This window comes from Delphinapterus leucas, chromosome 17, assembly GCF_059928025.1.
Source record: "Delphinapterus leucas isolate spDelLeu-1000000601 "Yukka" chromosome 17, BTC_Dleu_Yukka2, whole genome shotgun sequence".
Classification (NCBI taxonomy): Eukaryota; Metazoa; Chordata; class Mammalia; order Artiodactyla; family Monodontidae; genus Delphinapterus; species Delphinapterus leucas.
Genome location: NC_143145.1, coordinates 9,262,380 through 9,287,306, shown reverse-complemented (window position 1 = coordinate 9,287,306; position 24,927 = coordinate 9,262,380). Strand labels below are relative to the sequence as shown.

The 24,927-nt window shown below is 38.4% G+C and overlaps 1 protein-coding gene across 15 annotated transcripts in view; it reads left to right on the top strand.

Annotated features, from left to right (window-relative positions):
• The window catches only part of EFR3A (EFR3 homolog A), a 188,040-nt gene that overhangs the window by 4,561 nt on the left and 158,552 nt on the right, over positions 1-24,927 (top strand). For 2 of the 15 annotated variants that reach the window (XM_089898718.1, XM_089898719.1), the window contains exon 2: positions 19,276-19,480. The exons of the other annotated variants lie outside the window; for them this stretch is intronic. The gene's annotated coding sequence lies outside the window, so the exon portion shown is untranslated. The remainder of the gene's footprint in view (positions 1-19,275; positions 19,481-24,927) is intronic. 15 annotated transcript variants of the gene reach the window in all.

Genomic DNA, 24,927 nt, shown 5'->3' with positions numbered 1-24,927 from the left:
ACAAGAATACAAATGGAGGCCCGCAAATCATAGTCTAAATGCGGGTTTCTCAGTTTTTGCTCTCGATGACTTGGACTGGATCATTTTTCGTTTGGGAGGTCTAGGGCTTTCCTGTGCGTTGTAGGATATTTAGCAGCTTCTCTGGCCTCTACCCACTAGAAGCTAGTAGTAATCCTCCCTGTCCCCTAAAGCTGTGACAACCAAAAATGGTGGGGGGGATTGTCCCTGGGTTGAGAACCACTGGTCTAAATATTAAATGTTATAGACCAAACTGTGGCCACAGCCTGGCCTGCTTTCCCATCCAGGGTCCCTACAATCTGCTCCCCAGAGATTACTTTCTCAACCTGGAGGTCCAAGCAGACTACAGGCCTGACCTCGTCAGCAGTGATCTGTTGGGTCAGGGTGGGGTCTTGCCTGACCCCGTCCAGCTTCTTTGGGGAGCCAGAGTGAGAAGGTCCCCCCCGCCCCCCATTACCTCACTTCCATCTCGGGAGTTTGGTACAGTTCTAAGCACCTCCCAAAGCTATTACCACCTGAGTAGAGGGGCAGGGGGGTGGAGGAAGCCCCGCTTTCTCGGGAAACTGCATCTGCCTGGACTCCCACTTCGGGTAATGTGGGGTGGGCAACTTCAAAGAAAAACAGCTGCCGCCATCTTTCTCTGGTTTCCTAGGATGCGATTTTCAGTATTGTCCCCTCCCCCACCCACACGTACCTCTCTAAAAGGAAAGAAAACTCTGTGTTTTGGGAAGCAGAGGCCCTTTCCCCCCCACCTCCACCCCCGAGTCGAGTGAAAGCACTAGTTCTTAGGAGAAAGCCACATCTTACCTATTATATAGTTCAACTTAGGTATGGAATGACCCCAGGTCATCTGAATACTGGGTGGGTATTCACAACTACATACTTCATACTACCTTTATGGGGGATGGAAAGGTATGGTATAGAAGTATTATAAAAATCTGTGGCTAAAGATTTGAAGAAGGATGCAAAGTTAACATCAAATAAAAGATCAGTATTTGCAGTATTTATACAAATCGGAAAGCAAAATACCACCAACCCTCTGTGGTTAAAGCACACACCTGTGCTTGTCAAAGTCTAAGTGCAAATGGTTGATAAAGATTTGGGGGGAGATGGTTCAATTTTACTAATAAAGAAATGCTAATTAAAAGCTGAAATCATTTTTGGTTTACCGCATTACCGAAGACTTTTTAACAGTAATAGGCAAAGGTGGTGGTGAGGTGCAGTAGAAAAGGCAGAAGTTTAAATTGGTACAATTCTTGGGAAGTAATTTGGCAATATTTTATCAAGTGCTCTGATAATGCTTTTACTCATTGACCCAGTAATTTCACTTTGGGGAATTCTTAAGAAATGATTAAAAACATAAACTGCACTAGGATGTCTGCCCTGAGGTGTCTGTCACCATAAAATTTATAAAATAGTAAAAACGCAGAAACTTTAATATTCAATAATGGGGAAGTGGTGCAAACATTGAATATTTGAATATAGAACATCCTTGCAACAAAATATCATGCAGCCATTTAAAATACTTATGAAAGCACTGGGATTATGAACTGTTTTTCTTTTCTTTTCTGTAATTTGTGTCTTCCAGAGTTTCTACAGTTAGCGTATAATCCACAATCAGAAAGAGTTGCTTAAATTTTTTTTTTTACAACTTTACCATAATTTTTTCAACATTTTCATAATTCTTTCCAAAACCTAAATGAAACAAAATATTGCCCTGAACTGGTTCTTCCTTTCGCCCGTAGGAAAGAATTTTGGGTAACTGATCAGACGGTGTTGATTGTGTGTGTGTGTGTGTATGTGGCTGAGGAGCACAGCGCGTTTACTGTCTGATCGCTATTGCTGTCGGGTGATAGCAAATGCTTATCATTGGTGTTTTATTCTGAAAGGAGGAAGAAGTGATTTCTGATTGATTAAGTGGTGGTTTCAGTTGTGAAAACCTGAAAGGTTGAGATGAAGCACTTTGGGTTTGGTTTATTGGGAGTTTGTAGGCTGTTTTGTTCTTTTTCCCTGAATGATTGTGTATTGTAGAATGAACACAATTCTAGGGAAGTATGATCACAAAGTGAATGTTGGCAATTCCTCCTATGATTAATATGTCAACCCTGTCAAAATTCTTTCATCATTTGTATTTGCCAGGTTTATTCCACTCTTGAAATGAGCCTGCTTTCGCATATGCTTGAAGTCAAGCAGGAGCTACTATTCATTTTCCTCTTTCTGTATAGGCTGTCATATCCTCCCTTCTGTATATTTATTTACTGCTTGCTAACTTTAGATATTATTAGATAACTTGCTAACTTTAGGTATTATTAGATAGCATGATTCTAATTTTCATTAAAGAAGCAATCACTACTCAGGTTTTTGTCATTGTACCTCTGCATCAAGTTTGCCATATTCTAAAAAAATGGGCATTAAACCTTTTGCTCTGCAGTCTTGAAGAGGACTTTCATTCCCCTCAATGCCATTATGTTTGGTTTTATTCTTAGTTGGTGAGTTCATTACCAGACCTCCAGGGTATTTCTGCTGTACTGTATCCAGTACGTTTCTGGATAATTCTAAGTGTTCTTCACACCCCTGCTATTTAATCGGCTTTTTGAACAGCTGTCTTGGCAAATTGCTACAAAGTTCTGTGGGCTGTGATTGCACTTAACTTTAAATGGATCTCACTCCCGCTGGGCAGGGAAAATGAAATATAAGATGTTCAAGTTTGCTGTGGTCAATTCCTGGGGCCTCGTAAATGGCAAAAGGTACTGGCCAGGCTAAAGGACTGGTGTGGAAGTTGAAAGGAGTGGTCCGTTTATGATATCTGACATAAATTGTTTTTTGAACTTAGTTATAAGTATTTTTATTAACTATTTGATCCATTAAATGGAAAATGATAATACTTCTCAGGGAAATTTAGATACAGTAGAATTTATGTAATTGTGCTTTAGAGGTAGAAATGCTTTATGAGCATGTGATTAGAATCAGAATCAGAATTAGAATTGCTTCTTGGATTGTTACCCTTTGCTGCAGCTGGTTCCAGAAGGGCATCTACAGAGGAGGGTAGTCTAGGCAGATGTGTAATAGCTAGAATTTTGGGTCTAAGTTCCTATGGGGTTTTCCCATTCTCTTAGCTGGCTGGACGATGTGAACTTCAGGGGTCCAGTTTCTTTTTCAGTTCACAGCCCAGATCAGAAACAGACTTAAATAATTTGTCTACTCCATGCTACCTTTTCCCTTGGTTCCATCCTGCTTCATCACTTGGTCTTCCAAGGATGGGAGCACCTTTGGGAAGCTGCCCCAGGTTTGTCTTACTGTGCCATCTTTACGAAATGGAACAGCTCAGGTCCAGGAGATTGAGGAAAGAAACTGCCCCAGGTCAGTTCTATTTGTATGACCTTTACTAAAGCTCCACCCCCTGACACAGGATTCTCATTGGGAGTTCCTGAGCATTACGTGTTGTTCTTGATCCGTATTGGAGGGTGGCACAAGGGAAGTTTGAGCTACTGCTAGACCTAAGTTTTCAGGATGTCTTCCATGGAAATATAATAGGGACTGCTGTGTGGAGAGGGTGCTGAAGAGACTGAGCAGGTAGGCCTCTCGACCTGACCCAGCTTCAGCCGGGCCAGCTCTGTTTTTAATCTGTCTTACGGTAAGATTCTGCATCCAATTTCAGGAGGTAAATAACATTGGCTCCTTTTTAAAAAGTTTGAAATTTATGGTCTTAGACATTAGAATGTGCCTTCTGACAAGAACGTAAGATATTTTAGAATCAAAAGCTTAGGAACCTAGAGGCAAAACCAAAGCCATTTAGCTGATGGTGGCTCACCCGCTTTTGCTCTAATGACCTCTAGGAATGGAGCTGTCTCGTCTCTCCTTGGAGTCGTTCCGGTCATAGGCGCCGTCTGTATACTCTTGGAGTCACAAGCATTCTCTTTCAGTCTTTCTCATCTTCCTGTTGGATTTCTCTTAGGGATTGATTCACTCAGCAGATTATTTTAGTGCCTACATGTGCAAGGCAGTGATAGGTGCGGAATATGGAGATGAATAAAGCAGTGCCTAGCTTTAAAAAGTTTATCCAGTCTATAGAACCTTGTGTAGATGGCTATCACACAAAGAAGGAAATGCAGGCCCCCTGAGACAGTGCTGTGGGGTTCACAGAGAGACTGCAAGGAAAAGGCGAGTGGAAGATGGCGTCCTCAACCTGAGTAGTTACCAGAGGTGAGAGTGCGTGTTTGGGGAAGTTAAGTTGAGTCACGCAGGTGGAAGTAACCAACAGCTGGCGGGAGTAAGTCATTGGTGCTGGAGAGCGTGATGACTTTAAGGCCATATATATATTTGGTAATTCTGTCTTTTAAGCAACACATACTTATCAACGCCTAGTATGTGCCAGCTATTACAGGCACTGAGGCCACAGCAGCACCTCATACTAGACACGTGGGCATCACCCCGGCCATCTTCTCTGCTCTCATAAAGCTTAATCTGGGGAGGAAGACAAGTGCTGACCAGACACTTATCTTCCTCACCAGACTAATTACAAGCACCTAATGCCTGTTTTCTTTGCCAACATATATATAGTTTTTGATACAGTAGGTGGCTCATGGTACACATTCGGTGTATATTTGTAGACTGACTCAGATTACTAAAGGAGAAACAGGTTGCTATGGAAACACATGAGAGAGGTTGGAGGGAGAGCAGTTAGAGGTTATTAGAATACAGTAGTCTGAGTGGTGGGCTTTGGGACTTGGATGATAGTAGTGGGATGGATTGCAGTGTACAAATCTGAATATTGTTGAGAAAGTACAATTCATAGGATTAATTGGACGAGGGGTTGAGGGAGAAGGAGTCAGGATTCACTCCCAGTTTTCAGGCTTGATCATTTGGGTGAACTGCTCTGGTATGATACAGGCACTTTCTGGAGAATGAGCTGTTTGGGAGACTTGAGATGGCAGGTGCGTCCGTCGTAGGGTATGTTAAGTGTGTGGTGCCTTACAGGACTTTCAGGGTACATTTGTAGGAATAACAGTGGATGAAATTACTAAAGGATAGGTTGTAAAGAGAGGAAAGATGCTGAGGCAGATCCTCGAGGAACGTGTTCATTTAAGGATGGAATCGGCAGAGGGAGCAGGTGGAACATTGTTAAAACAAATGCTTGCACGACAAGAACTAGGTAAGACCCACGACAGTCCATTTATTTATAGAAGCGCTGGAAACATTTCAATGTAGCAAGGAAAAGAAGCTGGACAGTCTCTTACTGTTTGATGTGAGGCTTTTGACAATGATAGTTTATGAAGTGTTAGAAAAAAAGTCTTACTTTAAAACCTTAAAGATGATTGTATGTCTTAATTGTGGTATGTACTGTCCTGTACTTATGTCATTAACTTGTCACAGCTTCCTAGCTGAGGGGAGAGATTGTCAAATTATACTTGGTTGAGAGGATATAAACTCTTCTATAATTCCTGGGTAGACAAGCTAAATTGTGCAATGTGCGGGTAGAAATTAGGGAAGCTCCACATATGTAATCTACAACTTTCATATAGAACTAAACTACTAGTAACTTATCATCCCGTGCTGTCTTCTTTGAGTCTCACTGTTACGTGTATTTGTGGAAGAACTGAATGCTCGTGGCAGATACAGTGCTTATGTAAACTTGCTGAGGAACTGCTTTACTTCAAACAAAGAACTGAGGGGGCATTTAGAGACTGGAGCTGTCACCTGAGAGCATCAGTTAGCCCTCTGAGTGTTGAGCACCACATTCTCCCCCCACACAGCTGATACTCCTCTTTTTTCCCTTCCCTATCCATTGCTTTCTGCGTATTTACTCAGTGACATGGAGTAGACAGCCTCTATTCTCTTTAAAGCAGCAAAGAAATATTGCTGCTCTTTTTGCTGCCTGCCCTGATAGGGTACAACAACATGCTGGTTAAGGGCTGAAAAATTTTAAAAGCTTTCTATCCAGTGGTTTCAAGAACAGTAGGGAGGGGTGAGTAACAATTAAGTGTCGTTTGGCTGCAGAGCTTTTGCTGGAATGGTCATTGATTCCACCATTCTTAATTTTTTAAATCTAAAATTTCACTGTGTTCAACCTTTCTAAAGAATCTGAGTATTTACACAAAAGTGAGATGATTTTCTCTTGTTCCGTTTTAATTTTCAAGAGTGAATAGTTTCTTTTTGTAGTTGTAGTAATAACATGAATACTACAAGTGTGTATAGATTTCCGGGTTCTCCCTTTGTGTATAAATGCCACAGAAAGTTGCCCTGTTCTTTATTTCTTCCATGCATTCGTTGTTATAAGTCTTAACCTTTGAACTTGAGGAAGATATAATAATACATTGAAATCTTCAGATTTCAAAATCTTCAGCATCAGATTTTGGTTTATGATTCATTAAAAAAGATATTAGAGAAAATTAGATTGCCTTCTTAAGAGTTTTGATTAACATAAAAGTCAGTTGTGCGTGCTGTGACCATAATGTGTATAATAAATTGAAAGAATACCTAATTTAAAGAAGTCTTAGGCTTTTAACATTGTGTTACCCAAGTGAATACAAAATGTTTAGAGTCTTTATGCTTTAGCTGGAAGTGTTGGGGAGACTATGTCAAGCACTGAACCTCGAAGGTTTAAATTAGTAGCTTAATGTTTTTTAAATTAAACTTTGTACTTAGCTAGACCCACTCAGAAAGTCCTGTGTTATATTTTCCTATCTTCAAACTTTGGATAGAGAAATTAAATATATATTCTGTTTAGATACATAATGAGAGTGTTCCCTATCTTTCCCTTTACTGTTTAATTGGGAAATTTAATCATCTCAATTCAAATGAAAATCTTCAACATATGGCATAGACGTGGGTGTTGTGAAATCTGTAAGAAGAATCAATGCCATTGGTATATTGAATGTATTTGTTCTGAAAGTAATTTCGGAAGTTACAAACACCCCAGATTTAACCCTTTTGTTATTCTGTGACTAATAAGGAAATAAGAATTTGTTAAAATTTAAGTCGGGGAATTTTAATGCTGTTTTGAATTTTGCCTGAAATAACTCATATCCTACTTTTGAAATATTCAGAGAATTTTTAATTAAAAATAACTCAAACATCTGGTTCACTGAGAAAAATCCTAGTCATTGTCTATGGTGGATTCTTTATGTTTGTAATGGTGACAAATTAGTATCTTTTGATTTAAGGGTTTATTTTCCTCACTACAGTGCCTTAGCTCGTTTAAGCAGAAATTGGATTTGGATGTGTTGATGTTTTTTTGTTTCTGTTTTTTTTTAAAGAACTTAGCTAGAACTCTGCAGAAAACCCCACCTTTATCTTTTTTCAATATCCAGGTTTTCATTGTGGACAGTAGGGTAGCAGTAGGGTTTTAAACTGTGACCTTAGTACAAATACTTACTAAGGTCACAGTAAGTATACTGATGGAAATAATTGATTTTTAAAAAGAGCTGTATTGAGATATATAATCTGCATACCTGTCTTAAGTATATGGAAAGATGTGATTTTTATGTAAAATAAAAACTGTACAAATTACCTGAGCAGTGATTATAAATGTGAAATCCTAGATGCCCAACTTTTCCTTGCCCCCAGATTTTGATTCAGTAGGACTCACAATTCGATAAATTGCACGGTGTTAGGAGACGTGCTAAAATTAAAGATACTGAGTGGCAAGATTCTGAAATTCTAGTTCTTTTTAACCTCTTTATTATAAATCAGATATTTTTTCCTCTGGATTTTAAAACTTACACAGTATATTTTTAAATTTAAGAATTTGAAATCATCCAGTACCAGATTACCATAATCCCAAAACGAGTGTTTTAATTTGTAGAGGGGAGAATTAACTGGACTTTTTCCTCTGTATGCCCAGATTATAATAAAGCAAAGGATTCCCACCTTATTTCTACAAAGTAAAAATGGCTTGTAGCTTCAAAACTGAAACTTGCTTTAAGTATGGATTTGCTGCTAGAGTTTTGTGAAAGTTTACATATAAATGCTTCTGTTATTTTCCTTGTTAGTTTTGGGAGTATTTCGTTGTTACAAACTGAAACTCACAGTGCACAGTGGATAGGGAAACTTTAAGACATCCTAAACAGCGGTTGTCATTTGGCTGTGATTTTGTAAAGTAATGAGGTTCTCTCCCCCTTTTTTCAGTGGCTGAGCTCCATACAGCTCTTGTTTGTTGTCAGGTGTGCTGGGAATTCACCAGTAACTTTTTGTGGGGGCAGTCTAATAGCCTAACAAAAGCTTCTCATTTTTCCTTTCATGATGTTCTTGTATTCTTAGGGATATTTTAGAGCTCAGAGTAACCTACAATAGGAAAAGAAGACACTTTCTAGAAGTGGGAACTTTTGTAATATGACAGGTTCTCAGGCAGGGTGTCACTTCTCCATTCTCTACCATCTGACTTGTTGGAGAGCTTGGTAACAAGAGTATAATCTTTGGGCAGCTGTGAAATATTTTGACTGTGTTGCTCTACTCTCCATATTAAACAGTTCAGCTTATTCAAAAAAAAAAAAGCCATCTCAGGAAGGCAGTACAGTATAGAAACTGTTAAGAGCACAGGCTCTTAAGTGGATCCACCACTTCTAGTTGTGTGACCTTGGACAGATTACTTTTATCTTTCTGATTTCCTATTTGTAACCTATAGATGTTGATACCTACCTCATACAGTTATGAGCATTAAGGAAGATAAAATCTGGAATATAGTAGATGTTCAAATATTGGTTGAATGCATTCTGAAAGAATCATACTGGCAGATAAGGAATAGATAAGCACAGGGTATTCCTGGGGTAGGTCTTCTGGTTTTCTACTATATTTTGCATTATATCCATGAAACCAGAATTTGTGCCGCGGGGAACTTGCATTTAGTATTTGCTGTTGTATTAGTTTACTAGGGCTGCTGTAATAAAATACTGCAAACTGAGTGACTTGAGCAACGAATTTATTGGCTCACAGTTTTGGAGGTCAGAAGTCTGAAATCAAGGTGTTGGCAGAGTTGGTTCCTTCTGAGGGCCGTGAGGGAAGGGTGTGTTCCAGGCCTTTTGCTCTGGCTTGTAGATGGCCAATTTCATGTTCACCTGGAGTTCTCCCTGTATGCATGTCTGTCTCTTAATTTTCCCCTTTTATAAGGATACCAGATATATTGGATTAGGGCCCACTCTAATGACTTCATCCTCACTTAATTGCCTCTGCAAAACCTCATCTCTAAATAAGGTGCCATTCTGACGCCCTGGGAGTTAGGACTTAAGCATATGAATTTGGAGGGGGATACAGTTCAACCCGTAATAGCTATGTGAGACATGAAAGTGAAACAGATTTTTTTACTTACAATATTTCCATTTTCTAAACCATGCTTATTTATTAAACTTTGATGTAAGCTGATGGCATAGTAACTTTTTATTTTGCTAAAACCAAATATTCATTTATTTAAACTTAGGGTGAAGTATATCTAGCGCTAGAAGAAAATTAGTAGAGTTGAACAAAAGTTCTTTCTTTTCATGGCTCAGTTATTTGGTATGCCACTAAATTCTCTGAAGGCTGACTTAAAGTCATTTTGGCATTTGAGTTGATTTCAGGAATGGTACATATCTTAATATCTAGCAAATACAGAATTTACTGGTCTACATGTTATATGAAATCTTACTTGTGTTAGTTTTTCAAAGCTGCCATATACAAGGTACCATAAGCCAAGTGGCTTAAGACAACAGAATATTCTCACAGTTCCGGAACCTAGAAGTCTGAAATAAGGTGTGGGCAGGGCCATGCTCCCCCATAAGTTTCTAGGGAAGGATCCTTCCTTGCCTCTTCTAGCTCTGGTGGCTGCTGGCAAGCCTTAGAGTTCCTTGGTTTGTGGCAGCATGAATCTAATCTCTTCCTGTCTTCAATGTGGCCTTCTTCCCTGTGTGTCTCCTCTTTCTCTTATCCACTTGTCTTATCTTTCTCTTTATGAGGGTACCAGTCTTTGGATTAAGGGCCCACCCTAATCCAGGATGACCTCCTTTTAATTTGATTCCATGTGCAAAAACTCTGTTTCCAAATAAGGTCACATTCACAGGTACTGGGGTTAGGACTTCAACATATCTTTTTTGTGGGAACACTGTTCAACCTGCAACGTTTGTCCATTGCTTTAAAAAGTTAGCTTCTTTTAACTTCTCTAATCTTCCAAGTATTCTTGACTAGTAAATGGACAACTTTGTTACCACAGATTAATGTTCTTGAGCCTCACAATTCAGAACCCTCCCACTGCCTTGATGGTTAACCTATTACCTTGGTTTTCCAGGTAAAGAATTATGCTTCACTTTCAGCTCTTTGTCCTGTTTCAGTAGTTTGCTGCAAATTCTTTTTAAAGTACCTTTTGTCTCATACTTCTTTACCAACTCAGTGTTATGAGTTATGTTTGAAATTGTTGAACCTACTATTTTATAATTTACAATAGATTGCAATTCCAGGAGCCTTTTGTAACTGGAATGTGTGTTATCTTACTGCTGAATGCATCTTATCTCTAGTACTTTTTATGAAGACAAGGTATTCTATACAGATAGAATGGTGTGAGCAGGTGCATGGGGATGAATAGGTTTGGAGCTTGATTTAAGAGCTGTGAATATTCACAGTTTTTATCTGGGAAGTAAGACTGAAAAGGTAGAGACTGTGCCCAGGTTCATCTCCAAAACCAGCCTAACAATGAAGTGTAAATAAATTGGGGAGATCTTTATTTTGGTAAAGTGTAACTGACTTCACTTTTTAAATCTTTAAATAAATGTGTGTGTGTGTAGCTAAAATGAACTATTAAATTTATCATATATATTTTGTAAAATAAGTGATTTGGGTTTTTGTAGGTATGCTCCGAATGAACTATCTTATAATTTGTCTAATCGTGGATACTATTTTAATAACCTTTTCCATTATATTCCATTATATTCTCAATATATTTCTGACATACAATAAAATATCTTGTAGTCATATTCTTTCTGTGTTAACTTTGCCTTAAAAAAACCTCACAGCCTTTTCAGAGGCATTTGGAAAATGTCAGTTTTGTTTTCTTTTTTTTTTTTTTTAACTTTCACAAATTGGAAATGTCATAGTCAGACAGCTTCTGAGGAGAAATAGAAAGCTTTTATTGTGAGTCAAGGTTTGAACTTTATTTATTTATTATTATTTTCTTCTTATTAGTCATCCATTTTTTTTTTTTTTTTTTTTTTTTTGTGGTACGTGGGCCTCTCACTGTTGTGGCCTCTCCCATTGCAGAGCACAGGCTCTAGACGCGCAGGCTCAGCGGCTATGGCTCACGGGCCCAGCCGCTCCGCGGCATGTGGGATCCTCCCGGACCGGGGCACGAACCCGTATCTCCTACATCGGCAGGCAGACCCTCAACCACTGCGCCACCAGGGAAGCCCTAGTCATCCATTTTATACACATCATTGTATACATGTCAATCCCAATCGCCCAATTCATCACACCACCACCCCCAACCACCCCGCCGCTTTCCCCCCTTGGTGTCCATACGTTTCTTTCTTTACTTCTGTGTCTCAATTTCTGCCCTGCAAACCAGTTCATCTGTACCATTTGTCTAGGTTCCATATATATGCGTTAATATACAATATTTGTTTTTCTCTTTCTGACTTACTTCACTCTGTATGACAGTCTCTAGATGCATCCAAGTCTCTACAAATGACCCAATTTCGTTCCTTTTTATGGCTGAGTAATATTCCATTCTGTATACGTACTACATCTTCTTTATCCGTTCGTCTGTCGATGGGCATTTAGATTACTTCCATGACCTGGCTATTGTAAATAGTGCTGCAGTGAACATTGGGGTGCATGTGTCTTTTTGAATTATGCTTTTCTCTGGGTATATGCCCAATAGTGGGATTGCTGGGTCATATGGTAATTCTATTTTTGGTTTTTAAAGAACCTCTGTACTGTTCTCCATAGTGGCTGTATCAATTTACATTCCCACCAACATTGCAAGAGGGTTCCCTTTTCTCCACACCCTCTCCAGAATTTGTTGTTTGTAGATTTTCTGGCGATGCCCATTCTAGCCAGTGTGAAGTGATACCTCGTTGTAGTTTTGATTTTCTTTTCTCTGATAATTAGTGATGTTGAGCATCTTTTCATGTGTCTCTTGGCCATCTGTATGTCTTCTTTGGAGAAATGTCTGTTTTGGTCTTCTGCCCATTTTTGGATTGGGTTGTTTGTTTGTTTGATATTGAGCTGCATGAGCTGTTTATATATTTTGAAGATTAATCCTTTGTCCGTTGATTCGTTGGCAAATATTTTCTCCCATTCTGACTGTTGTCTTTTCGTCTACTTTATAGTTTCCTTGGCTTTGCAAAAGCTTTTAAGTTTCATTAGGTTCCATTTGTTTATTTTTGTTTTTATTTCCATTACTCTAGGAGGTGGGTCAGAAAAGATCTTGCTGTGATTTATGTCGAAGAGTGTTCTTATGTTTTCCTCTAAGAGTTTTATAGTGTCCGGTGTTACATTTAGGTCTTTGATTCATTTTGAGTTTATTTTTGTGTATGGTGTTAGGGAGTGTTCCAACTTCATTCTTTTACATGTAGCAGTCCAGTTTTCACAGCACCACTTATTGAAGAGGCTGTCTTTTCTCCTTTGTAAACTCTTGCCTCCTTTGTCAAAGATAAGGTGACCATATGTGCATGGGTTTAACTCTGGGCTTTCTATCCTGTTCCATTGATCTATATTTCTGTTTTTGTGCCAGTGCCATATTGTCTTGATTACTGTAGCTTTGTAATATAGTCTGAAGTCAGGGAGTCTGATTCCTCCAGCTCCGTTTTTTCTCTTAAGACTGCTTTGGCTATTCAGGGTCTTTTGTGTCTCCATACAAATTTTAAGATTTTTTTGTTTTAGTTCTGTAAAAAATGCCACTGGTAATTTGATAGGGATTGCACTGAATCTGTAGATTGCTTTGGGTAGTAGAGTCATTTTCACAATATTGATTCTTCTAATCCAAGAACATGGTATATCTCTCCAACTGTTGGTATCATCTTTAATTTCTTTAATCAGTGTCTTATAGTTTTCTGAATACAGGTCTTTTGTCTCCCTAGGTAGGTTTATTCCTAGGTGTTTTATTCTTTTTGCTGCAATGGTAAATGGGAGTGTTTCCTTAATTTCTCTTTCAGATTTTTCATCATTAGTGTATAGGAATGCAAGAGATTTCTGTGCATTAATTTTGTAGCCTGCAGCTTTTCCAAATTTGTTGATTAGCTCTAGTAGTTTTCTGGTAGCATCTTTAGGATTCTCTATGTATAGTATCATGTCATCTGCAAACAGTGACAGTTTTACTTCTTCTTTTCCAATTTGTATTTCTTTTTCTTCTCTGACTGCTGTGGCTAAAAATTCCAAAACTATGTTGAATAATAGTGGCGAGACTGGGCAACCTTGCCTTGTTCCTGATCTTAGAGGAAATGGTTTCAGTTTTTCACCATTGAGAATGATGTTTGCTGTGGGTTTGTCATATATGGCCTGTATTACGTTGAAGTAGGTTCCCTCTATGCCCACTTTTGGGAGAGTTTTTATCATAAATGGGTGTTGAATTTTGTCAAAAGATTTTTCTGCATCTATTGAGATGATCATATGGTTTTTATTCTTCAATTTGTTAGTATGGTGTATCACATTGATTGATTTGCGTATATTGAAGAATCCTTGCATCTCTGGGATAAATCCCACTTGATCATGGTGTATGATCCTTTTAATGTGTTGTTGGATTGTGTTTGCTAGTATTTTGTTGAGGATTTTTGCATCTATATTCACCAGTGATATTGGTCTGTAATTTTCTTTTTTTGTAGTATCTTTGTCTGGTTTTGGTATCAGGGTGATGGTGGCCTCATAGAATGAGTTTGGGAGTTTTCCTTCCTCTGCGATTTTTTGGAAGAGTTTGAGAAGGATGGGTGTTAGCTCTTCTCTAAATGTTTGATAGAAGTCACCTGTGAGGCCATCTGGTCCTGGACTTTTGTTTGTTGGAAGATTTTTAATCAGTTTAATGAAACAGTTTCAATTTCATTACTTGGTGATTGGTCTGTTCATATCTTCTGTTTCTTCCTGGTTCAGTCTTGGAAGGTTATACCTTTCTAAGAGTTTGTCCATTTCTTCCAGGTTGTCCATTTTATTGGCATAGAGCTGCTTGTAGTAGTCTCTTAGGATGCTTTGTATTTCTGCCATCTCTGTTGTAACTTCTCCTTCTTCATTTCTAATTTTATTGATTTGAGCCGTCTCCCTCTTTTTCTTGATGAGTCTGGCTAATGGTTTATCAATTTTGTTTATCTTCTGAAAGGACCAGCTTTTAGTTTTATTGATCTTTGCTGTTGTTTTCTTTGTTCTTATGTCATTTACTTCTGCTCTGATCTTTATGATTTCTTTCCTTCTGATAAGTTTGGGTTCTGTTTGTTCTTTCTCTCGTTCCTCTAGGTGGAACGTTAGATTGTTTATTTGAGATTTTTCTTGTTTCTTGAGGAAGGCTTGTATTGCTATAAACTTCCCTCTTAGAACTGCTTTTTATGCATCCCATAGGTTTTGGATTGTTGTGTTTTCATTGTCATTTGTCTCTAGGTATTTTTTGATTTTCTCTTTGATTTGTTCAGTGATCTCTTGGTTCTTTAGTAACGTATTGTTTAGCCTCCATGTGTTTGTGTTTTTTACGTTTTTTTCCTTGTAATTTCTGATCTCATAGCGTTGTGGTCAGAAAAGATGCTTGATATGATTTCAGTTTCCTTAAATCTACTGTGGCTTGATTTGTGACCCAAGATGTGATCTATCCTGGAGAATGTTCCATGTGCACTTGGGAAGAAAGTGTAATCTGCTGTTTTTGGATGGAGTGTCTTATGAATATCACTTAAATCTATCTGGTCTATTGTGTCATTTAAAGCTTGTGTTTCCCTGTTAATTTTCTGTTTGGATGATCTGTCCATTGGTGTAAGTGAGGTGTTAAAGTCCCCCACTATTATTGTGTTACTGTCGGTTTCCTCTTTTAGAGCTGTTAGCAGTTGCCTTATGTATTGAGGTGCTCCTATGCTGGGTGCATATATATTTATAATTGTTATATCTTCTTGGATTGATCCCTTGGTCATTACGTAGTGTCCTTCCTTGTCTCTTGTAACATTCTTTTTTTTGTGTGTGTGGTATGCGGGCCTCTCACTGTTGTGGAGCACAGGCTCCGGACGCGCAGGCTCAGCGGCCATGGCTCACGGGCCCAGCTGCTCCGCGGCATGTGGGATCTTCCCAGACCGGAGCACGAACCCGTGTCTCCTGCATTGGCAGGCGGACTCTCAACCACTGCGCCACCACGGAAGCCCCCAACATTCTTTATTTTAAAGTCTATTTTATCTGATATGAGTATTGCTACTGCAGCTTTCATTTCTCCATTGAATCAGAGTGAGATCCTTGCTGGGTGGAGTAATCTTGGTTGTAGGTTCTTCCCTTTCATCACTTTAAGTATATCATGCCACTCCCTCTGGCTTGTAGAGTTTCTGCTGAGGAGAAATTAGCTGTTAACCTTATGGGAGTTCCCTTGTATGTTATTTGTCATTTTTCCCTTGCTGCTTTTAATAATTTTTCTTTGTCTTTCATTTTTGCCAATTTGATTACTATGTGTCTCGGCGTGTTTCTCCTTGGGTTTATCCTGTATGGGACTTGCTGCGCTTCCTGGACCTGGGTGGCTATTTCCTTTCCCATGTTAGGGAAGTTTTCGACTATAATCTCTTCAGATATTTTCTTGGGTCCTTTCTCTCTCTCTTCTCCTTTTGGGACCCCTATTATGCGAATGTTGTTGCATTTAATGTTGTCCCAGAGGTCTCTTAGGATGTCTTCATTTCTTTTCATTCTGTTTTCTTTATTCTGTTCCACAGCAGTGAATTCCGCCATTCTGTCTTCCAGGTCACTTATCCGTTCTTCTGCCTCAGTTATTCTGCTATGATTCCTTCTAGTGTATTTTTCATTTCAGTATTGTATTGTTCATCTGTGTTTGTTTGTTCTTTAATTCTTCTAGATCTTTGTTAAACATTTCTTGCATCTTTTCGACCTTTGCCTCCATTCTTTTTCCGAGGTCCTGGATCATCTTCACTATCATTATTCTGAATTCTTTTTCTGGAAGCTTGCCTATCTCCATTTCCTTTAGTTGTTTTTCTGGGGTTTTATCTTCTTCCTTCATCTGGTACATAGACCTCTGCCTTTTCATCTTGTCTATCTTTCTGTGAAGGTGTCAAGGTTTGAACTTTAAACATTCATCTCGTTTTAGTGTAAAGTGTTTTGTTTACCAAGAAGTTAAGTAGACTTCCTTATTACCTGCAAAGCAAGTTAATTTAGACGGGAAGTATCAAAGCATATGAGTCCTTGTTAAATAATAGTTTCCATTGCTGGTCTTTTCTGTACCTTCCACAATACCTTGTATAGTACTTTCCACATAATTGGTATTCATTAATATTTGTTTTGCAGCTGAGTTGGCATGTCATGTGCATTTAGAGTTAGAAGGAATCTTAGATTACTTAATCTAACTTCTAGTTTGAATCTGGGCAGCAACTGACAGATGATCCTGTTTGGAAGCTCTCAGAGAGTTCTCAGTTATTTTGACTACTTTTATCGAAGTTCTATTCTTTGAGGGCATTACAGACTAGTCCTTTTTTTACATGATGTGTTTTAAGTATTTGGGTAGTACCTGATATTTTGACATTTACTACATGATACATTCTGTGCTAAACATTTCTTCAAACTAAAAGAATGAAAATTTTTGTTAAGCATTATGAATTGCATTTGGTAGCCTTCAAATCTACGACACCACAGTCTATCTACAGTTAGTCAAATCCAACAGCAATTCATTTTTTTTTTTTTTGCGATACGTGGGCCTCTCACTGTTGTGGCCTCTCCTGTTGCGGAGCACAGGCTCCGGATGCACAGGCTCAGCGGCCATGGCTCATGGGCCCAGCCGCTCTGCGGCACGTGGGACCCTCCCGGAGGACCAGGGCATGAACCCGCATCCCCTGCATCGGCAGGCGGACTCTCAACCTTTGTGCCACCAGGGAAGCCCCAATCTTTATTTTAGTAGAACTTTTATTTTGCGATTATCTCATTCTAATCAATTATTTTATCCTTCATTATTTACTAAAAATTATAGAATATCATCTAGTTCTGTATTTCAGATAGGAGCCTTGTATCTTACTAAAAACTGATTAAAATAGTAATGAAATACATTACTAGATCCTTTTAAGGGATATTTCATATTATCCATCATTTTATTTTTAATAAGAACCTATAATCATTGTAAATTATGTGATTAGTCTCTTTATTTTTTCCCACATCAAGTGTAGAGTCTGTAAAACAGTGATTTTCATTCTGGATATTTTGAAACTGCTACTGCTTTGATTTAGTTTGGGTTAAAATATTTAACATATCTTGAAATTTTAATTTATATTACTGTAAAGTCTGAGATTTTCAATTTACTTGTTTTTAAAAATGCTCTTAATTTCTTTTTCTGCTGTTTCCTCATTCTTGGAGTCTTTCTTATTTATTTATTTATTTATTTTTGGAGTTCTTATTTTATCTATGTAATTGGTACTTTTATAGAAGGTATAGGATTTGGAAAACTCTCCTTTGTTTTCTCTAACACTATTCTTTTTGTAGTTTTCTTCCTATTTGTTTAAATATCTTCCCTTTCACTTCCTTCTCTGCCAGTCATTATTTAGATGTTTGCTTTCCCCAGGATTCTCTCCCCAATTACATCCTATTTTTCTTTGACGACCTTAGCTACTCAAACTAGTTGCTTTTGCTATCATTTATATGCTTTTGGTTCTTAAATTTATATTTCTAGTCTAGATCACTTGCCTACTACAGGATGTCCCACTTTCAGGTTTGTAACCTCAAGTTTAACATGTGCAAAATAAAATTTATTCTCTTTTTGATACTTCCTCCTACCCCCAAATTTGTCTTCCTCTGTTCCTTATTGGACACCACCATCCAACCACTTGTCCAAACTACCCTGTCTGTTCCTTTTCACTCCTCCCTCTTTGTACCTTCTAAGTTCAGTTGGTCTCCAAGTCGGCTTCCTACAAGTTTGTCTAGCCATTTCTCTCATATTGCAGAATTTCATGTTTGTTTGCAAATTAAAACTACACTCTTGTTCTTAACATGTGGCTCTCTCCACCTAGAATGATAATCCTCCCCCCTTTGCTGAATTCCTACTTCTTCTTCAAGACTTAGTTTAGTTATTACTTCTTGCAGGAAGGTTAGGGCTGCACTGCTGTTCTCCTATAGCAATCTCTTCTGTCATAGCTGTTGTCACATAGAGTTATAATTCTCTTTGTATGTGATTATCTTCTCTTATCAGACTATGAGTTCCTGAAGGCCAAGGACTGCGATCTGTATTTGTCTTCCCTGCATTTAGCCTAGTGCCTGGGGCATGGCAGGTCTCATGAAAACCTTGCTAAAAGAATTAATGTGATTGTGTATGTATTTTTCCAATTAGATATATCTGTTGATTTTAAGACTGTAGCAGTTACACCCTTGTTCCCCTCTGAATTTGGAACCAATTGAGAGAAATATAAATATCAGACTGATAAAAGTCAAAATATGAGCTTTATTACTAGTAAAGCCGGGTCAGAAAATATGGTTTGACTTTTGTCTATCATCAGGCTTCCCACTTACTTTCCAGCCAAATCTAGACTTTCCAGTGATGTGTCTAAGGGACATTCCAGGTTGGCAGAGCAAATGCACTTACCAGCCTTCTGCAAGGAGGACACTCTGAGTTAGACTTCTGGGTAACCCCCTAGTGGCCACGTAGAGACAGCCTTCCAGGACCAAATATACTGATCACGTAGAGGCAGAAAGAGTGACTTGCAGAATGCAGATTTGAAAGAGAAACCTTTGAGAGTGCACTGTTCATTCATTCAACAAACAAATATGCACTCTCTCTATGTGCTGGGCATTGCGTAAGTGCTAAGGATACATATCCGGAGCTTATGTTTCAAGGCACGCTCAGTTCCTTTGTCCAGACTCACCAGTAAAATAAGTCACCCTTCCTCCTTATAATAGAAATTTTCTCTAGGAAAGGTAGGTCGGGAGAATAGAAAAATTTTCCAAACTGTATAGCTCATTCTTTAGCTATTGCATGTAAAATAAATTCCAAGGACTGATAATTTTAAGGATAAAGTGGCATGAAATACAGAGAAGCATACCAGAGCAGTCTTTTAGGAAAAGGGGAAATTTCAAAGTTGTGGTCATATTTTGGAAAATCATGTGCGACGTCTGACCATGATAATTTGTTTTCCTTTGCTCCAGTACTTGATTTAGGATTTTAAAGGCCATTTAGTGCCTCACCCTGATTTAACCTCCAGCATGGGTCTGCCAAGTATTCACTTAACGTAAGTTGCTTGGAAAATCTAGTCCACAGGGAGGTATGGTGGTGGCATCTCACAGTGATGGGGAAGTTCTAGAGACCTCAGCCACGAATACCAGTGCACTGTTGGCAGTGAAGTTCTATCAGGTCAGTATCTTCTGTGACGTTGTTTCCAAAGTTCTATCAGGTCAGTATCTTCTGTGACGTTGTTTCCAAATGCCCTAGCATTTATCGTCTCTGTCATTCATTTGGTCTCATAAATGGTGCTTTATATGATTCATTTATTATAATGTATTAGATGAACTTAAGATGCCGCCGGTATTATAATTTTTTATCCATTGCGTAAATTAGGTAGTAAGTACAATGTCCTGCGTACCTCAAGTACACAATAAGAAAAAATCATATACGTAGTTCTTTAAATCATTATGCAAGGGGAGTGGTTCTTGAGAACTTGAATGGTCATAGTAGGAAGCGGGGGTTATTTCTAGAAATAGGAATTCTGGTATCCCATCTCTAGAGACTGACTCAGAAGGTCCTGGCTGGGACCAGGGAGTATTCAGTTAAAAACATATATTCCAGGAGACTCTTTTTCAGATGGCTCATAGAGCCCTAAGGAAAGCATTGTACTATGGAAACACAGTTTACTTAGGTAGGATTTCTTATGAGGTAACCTTTTATCAAAAGAGAGTAATAAACACATTCACATCATAAAAGCAGAAGAGTTGAGAGTGTTGTTTTAGTTAGGGAAGTTGAGGGTGTTCTAACTGTTCCCTAGAGATAATGTTTGTGTTAAGAGTGGTAGAAAAATCAGCATAATTCGATGTATATAATTCTACCTGGAGATTGAGGGTGAATTTGGTTACTTGCCATTATGGTTTTGTTTGCATCTGCCTTTTGTTTTTAGTAAAGGAATACTCATCTTGTTTTCTGTAGTATTGATTTCTTACAATTTTGTTAGTATTTTTTGTTGTTGCTTGATATTTAAAAAAAAATTTTTAACATCCTTATTGGAGTATAATTGTTTTACAATGGTGTGTTAGTTTCCGCTGTATAACAAAGTGAATCAGCTATACATATACACATATCCCCATATCCCCTCCCTCTTCCATCTCCCTCCCACCCTCCCTATCCCACCCCTCTAGGTGGTCACAAAGCACCAAGCTGATCTCCCTGTGCTATGCGGCTGCTTCCCACTAGCTATCTATTTTACATTTGGTAGTGTGTATATGTCCATGCCACTTTCTCACTTTGTCCCAGCTTACCCTTCCCCATCCCTGTGTCCTCAAGTCCATTTTGTACGTCTGCATCTTTATTCCTGTCCTGCCCTGCCCCGAGGAAGAGAAAAACAGATACCGTATGCTAACACATATATGGAATCTAAAAAATAACGAAAAACAAAAAACAGTTTTGTTATATTTTAAAGGTCTTCATGTTAGGAACCAGTTTTGTGACTTATTCACACATCCCATCACAGTCCCTAGCTTCGTACCTTGACTGTAGTAGGCATTTGATAGAACATTAATTACAGATGTGCAGGGAATTTACCAGTTAATAACAAAAATTATTACATCATTTGATATATTATGATTGTAGTTATTATATACCAGAAAAATTAAAGCCAGGTAAACTCTTAAGTTATTATTATTTTTTTAACCAATGTTCTATGTTTCTTTTTTTTTTTTTCCTTACCTTTTTCTTTATCTTCCTTGGCTGGACTGTTGTTGCTTTTCCTCATTTTGTAGCTATAACTGAAAACTTGTCTACTTTGTTTGATGCCTTTAGACATGTCCCAATACTCCGTCTAAGAGAATAAGGATAATCCTAGGTCCTAGGTTGCCTGTGACTGCCAAGATTTATATCACTGGTCCTGGCATAATTATTAATAGCATCCTCAAGTCACTCTAGAGATGCTAAATTACTAAGCATCCCTGGGCCTCAGAACCATCTGAATCAGTGATTTGCAAATGGAGTTCTTGCCTTTACTTATCCATAGAGGTCCTTCTGAGGCTCTGCAAGTTTGTCTTTGCTGTGTTAATGTTAGTGGCTCTTTCTGTATTTTGATTTCTAATGTGAGGATTCCTAGACCCTGAAGTTTTGTTGTCCTCTAACAAGTAGCACTAATAGCATCTTTATTTTTATTGAGAATTTTTGTGTTTTTTAAATGTGGAATTTTTAACTTATTTTTGAACTATACAATAGAAGGTTTTGGCTGTCTCAAGAAAATTTTGCCCTTTCAAAATGGATTCTAAATGGGTGAGAGAGAATTCTTGGGCCATTAGCTTATGTCTAGGCGTTGATATAAGAAAAACTATGTTCAAGAACACATAAAAAAGCAATATTCCATGGTGTTTCATGAACATTTGTTCACGTTAAGGGTTCTTTACAAGAAGTTCTAACTAAAGGGAAAGTTGTAAGTTCAGTTTCTTTTGTTGTTCTTCATAGTAAAGGAATTTAGATATACACTGATCTCAGTTTTTGTTTATCTTTGAAGAACACATTTCCTTCTTAATGTAGGATACTCCTGTACTCTTTGGCTAGCTTTGTCATATTACATATTTACCAAGATTTGCTCTGAGAAGTAGAAAGTAAGTTTTTGTACAAAGCTCCAAAGATTGGTTTGTTGAAATATACTACAGAGATGGAAACTGTCAGAGCCCTCAATTACTTTGCCAACTGTTTCCCTAGCTGGGTATTAAATCTTCTTTTGAAGATAAAGGGTTTTTTGTCCGCTAGAGTTTTTGTTAGACTGTGTTTTAAATAGGACTCTTAAAACACGTTTGTGCTTTAGTATTTTACCTTCCCAGTTACGTTACAAATTTTACATACTCTGATTTGCCTTATGCCCTTCTTCCTCTATCTTGGTCATAATCCTTAAATTTATCTTTGACCATTACATAATTCTCTCTTCCCCCCAAACATATTAATTGTGCAAAATAATTATCAATATAATAGTACCATGGTGTGGATTCAAGAGGAAAGTTGTTGTTCACATGCTTTTTTAAACAATTACATCTGGAGAAAATGTGATTCCTTTTGTAATTCTTAACAGTTCTACTGACATTATCATAGAGGACCTTTAGTCAGTATTTTATCTATTAAACAAAAAAGGGAATCACATACTATTTCAGTTTTCAGTTCTGCCTCATCTAATTTCTTACCTCCGGAGATGGGGACACCGGAGCGCTGTGTACTCCCTTCCAAGACCACCCCTGAGTGCACTTGAAGAAGGTCTGTGGCACGCAGCGTCTGGTCATATGGTCTTAGAAGTAGGGATGAACCATACATTATGTCCTAATGGTGGTGGGGACAGAGCTGTAAGTACTTTTTTTTCCCTGTTGCAGCTCTGGTTTCTGTGTCATCCAGTGGATCCTTTCTTATTTGTTTTGCAAACTAAGCCAACATCAGATGAAATGAATAGAGAATTGTATTTCCTTATTTTAATGTTTGTGGTATTTTTTTTTTATATGAGGATTCCAAAAGGTTTTCAAATGCAATCTTGCAGGATTAGATTTTCTAAAAGCCATGATTATTCTGTATTTTATTGCTCTTGTCCTTGTGTAACTCTACTGAGTAATATTTATTTTTTTTCAGTTAAGTATGATAGTATACTGTAAAGTCTATGTATAAATCTGTAAATTGACTGTAAGTAGGACAATGCCTAATATATTTTTTTCCTTTAAAATTGTGATAGTGGGGGAAGAATGCGTTGAGTACAGACTGATCACTAGTTGACGCGGCAAAATGCTGTTTTTTCCCTACAGAGAGTATCTCAGAGTAGTTTTTTGTTTTGTTTTGTTTTTTGTTTTTTTTTTTTTCGTTACGCAGGCCTCTCACTGTTGTGGCCTCTCCCGTTGCGGGGCACAGGCTCCGGACGCGGAGGCTCAGCGGCCATGGCTCACGGGCCCAGCCGCTCCGCGGCATGTGGGATCTTCCCGGACCGGGGCACGAACCCGCGTACCCTGCGTCGGCAGGCGGACTCTCAACCACTGCGCCACCAGGGAAGCCCTCAGAGTAGTTTTGTGAAGTGTGCAGAGTTTTGTCTATGTTATGCCTTTTGTAGAGGCAAGTATTGCAATGCAGTGGAAAGACCATCTTTTAAAAAAGAGTTGGAACTTTAATTCCATTTACTGCCTTTGTTGTCCTCTTTTCCATGAAGTTTATGTGCCTGGGAATAAAGAACAAGTAGTGAAATTGAGAATGAAAGGAGAGAACGTATAGAATTACATGCGGAAAGAATCATGTAATAAAATACTCCTCTAATGGATTAGAATCCTTTCAAAAGGAACACTTTCCTAAAGATAAGACTATTTTGTTCCCATTTTACTTTGACCCCTGTCTAATTAGTCACCAAACCCTTTTGATGCTTCCTTTGTGCCGCCTTCCATGTTCCTTCCTTTCTAAGCTCTGGGTCATTAGAAAACGCCTTTTGGGTTTTCCATGCAGCGTCCTCCACAGTGAAACTTGCACTGTTCCATCTGCCTGTCATTGTCCTCCATTGTCTTCAGTGTATCCTTATAGTTCAGTCTACTTGTTCTTCAGGGGGAGCCCTCAGCTCAAATCCTATGTCCTTCACAAAACCTCCCTTCATTTGACCTGGGAGTGCTTTCTCTCTTCTCTCAACTTCTGTGGCCCTATGGCCATGTGGTCCATTTGACATTAGATGTTCCTTGTCCTCCAGTGTTGTCCAAATCTTGTTTTAAATTTCAATTTTTAAACCTTTGTCTTTTCAAGTAGATAGTTACCTTTTTGATCCTCTGTGGCTCTTAACACAGTACCTTGTGCATGTGTTGAAGTGCAGGAATAACACCCGTATTACAGGCTTTATATATGTGTCTATATGTGTGTGTATGGTATATGTAAATCTACATATTAAGTGTTCAGAACTTGGGAGGGATATGTGTGAGTGGGACTGTAATATTACTAAATCTTTTAATTGTATGAAGTGAATGTCCTGTTCTGACACTAACTGAATGAATAACTTGACTTTTAATTTTAACCTTGAAGAAAATATATGTGATGCAGAGTCTTTTTTTTTTTTGCGGTACGTGGGCCTCTCACTGTTGTGGCCTCTCCCGTTGCGGAGCACAGGCTCTGGACGCGCAGGCTCAGCATCCATGGCTCACGGGCCCAGCCGCTCCACGGCATGTGGGATCTTCCCAGAACGGGGCATGAACCCGTGTCCCCTGCATTGGCAAGCGGACTCTCACCACTTCGCCACCAGGGAAGCCCTGATGCAGACTCTTTTAAAGGGCTTTGGATACCATTGGGCTCGAGGTCTTGAAGTAGTGAATTTTTAAAATCTTCTAATAGAAAAACACGCTGTCTCTTTTCACCTTGATTATTGATAGCTTCCACTAGGCCTAAAAATAAAGCATGAATTGTTTAGAGTGATTCATGTGACACTGTCAGCTGTTTGCTGGAGAACTTACATTGTTCTGGCATTTATTTAGTATTTTGTGGTGGACAGTGTACTTTATCATTTTGATTTTTACAGCACATGTCAACAGATATTAAATTCATTTTGTTTACCAGTGAACTTTGGGTCCAAATTCATTTAGTGAAGGAATATTTTTTGTGAATGTCTGCTATATTCC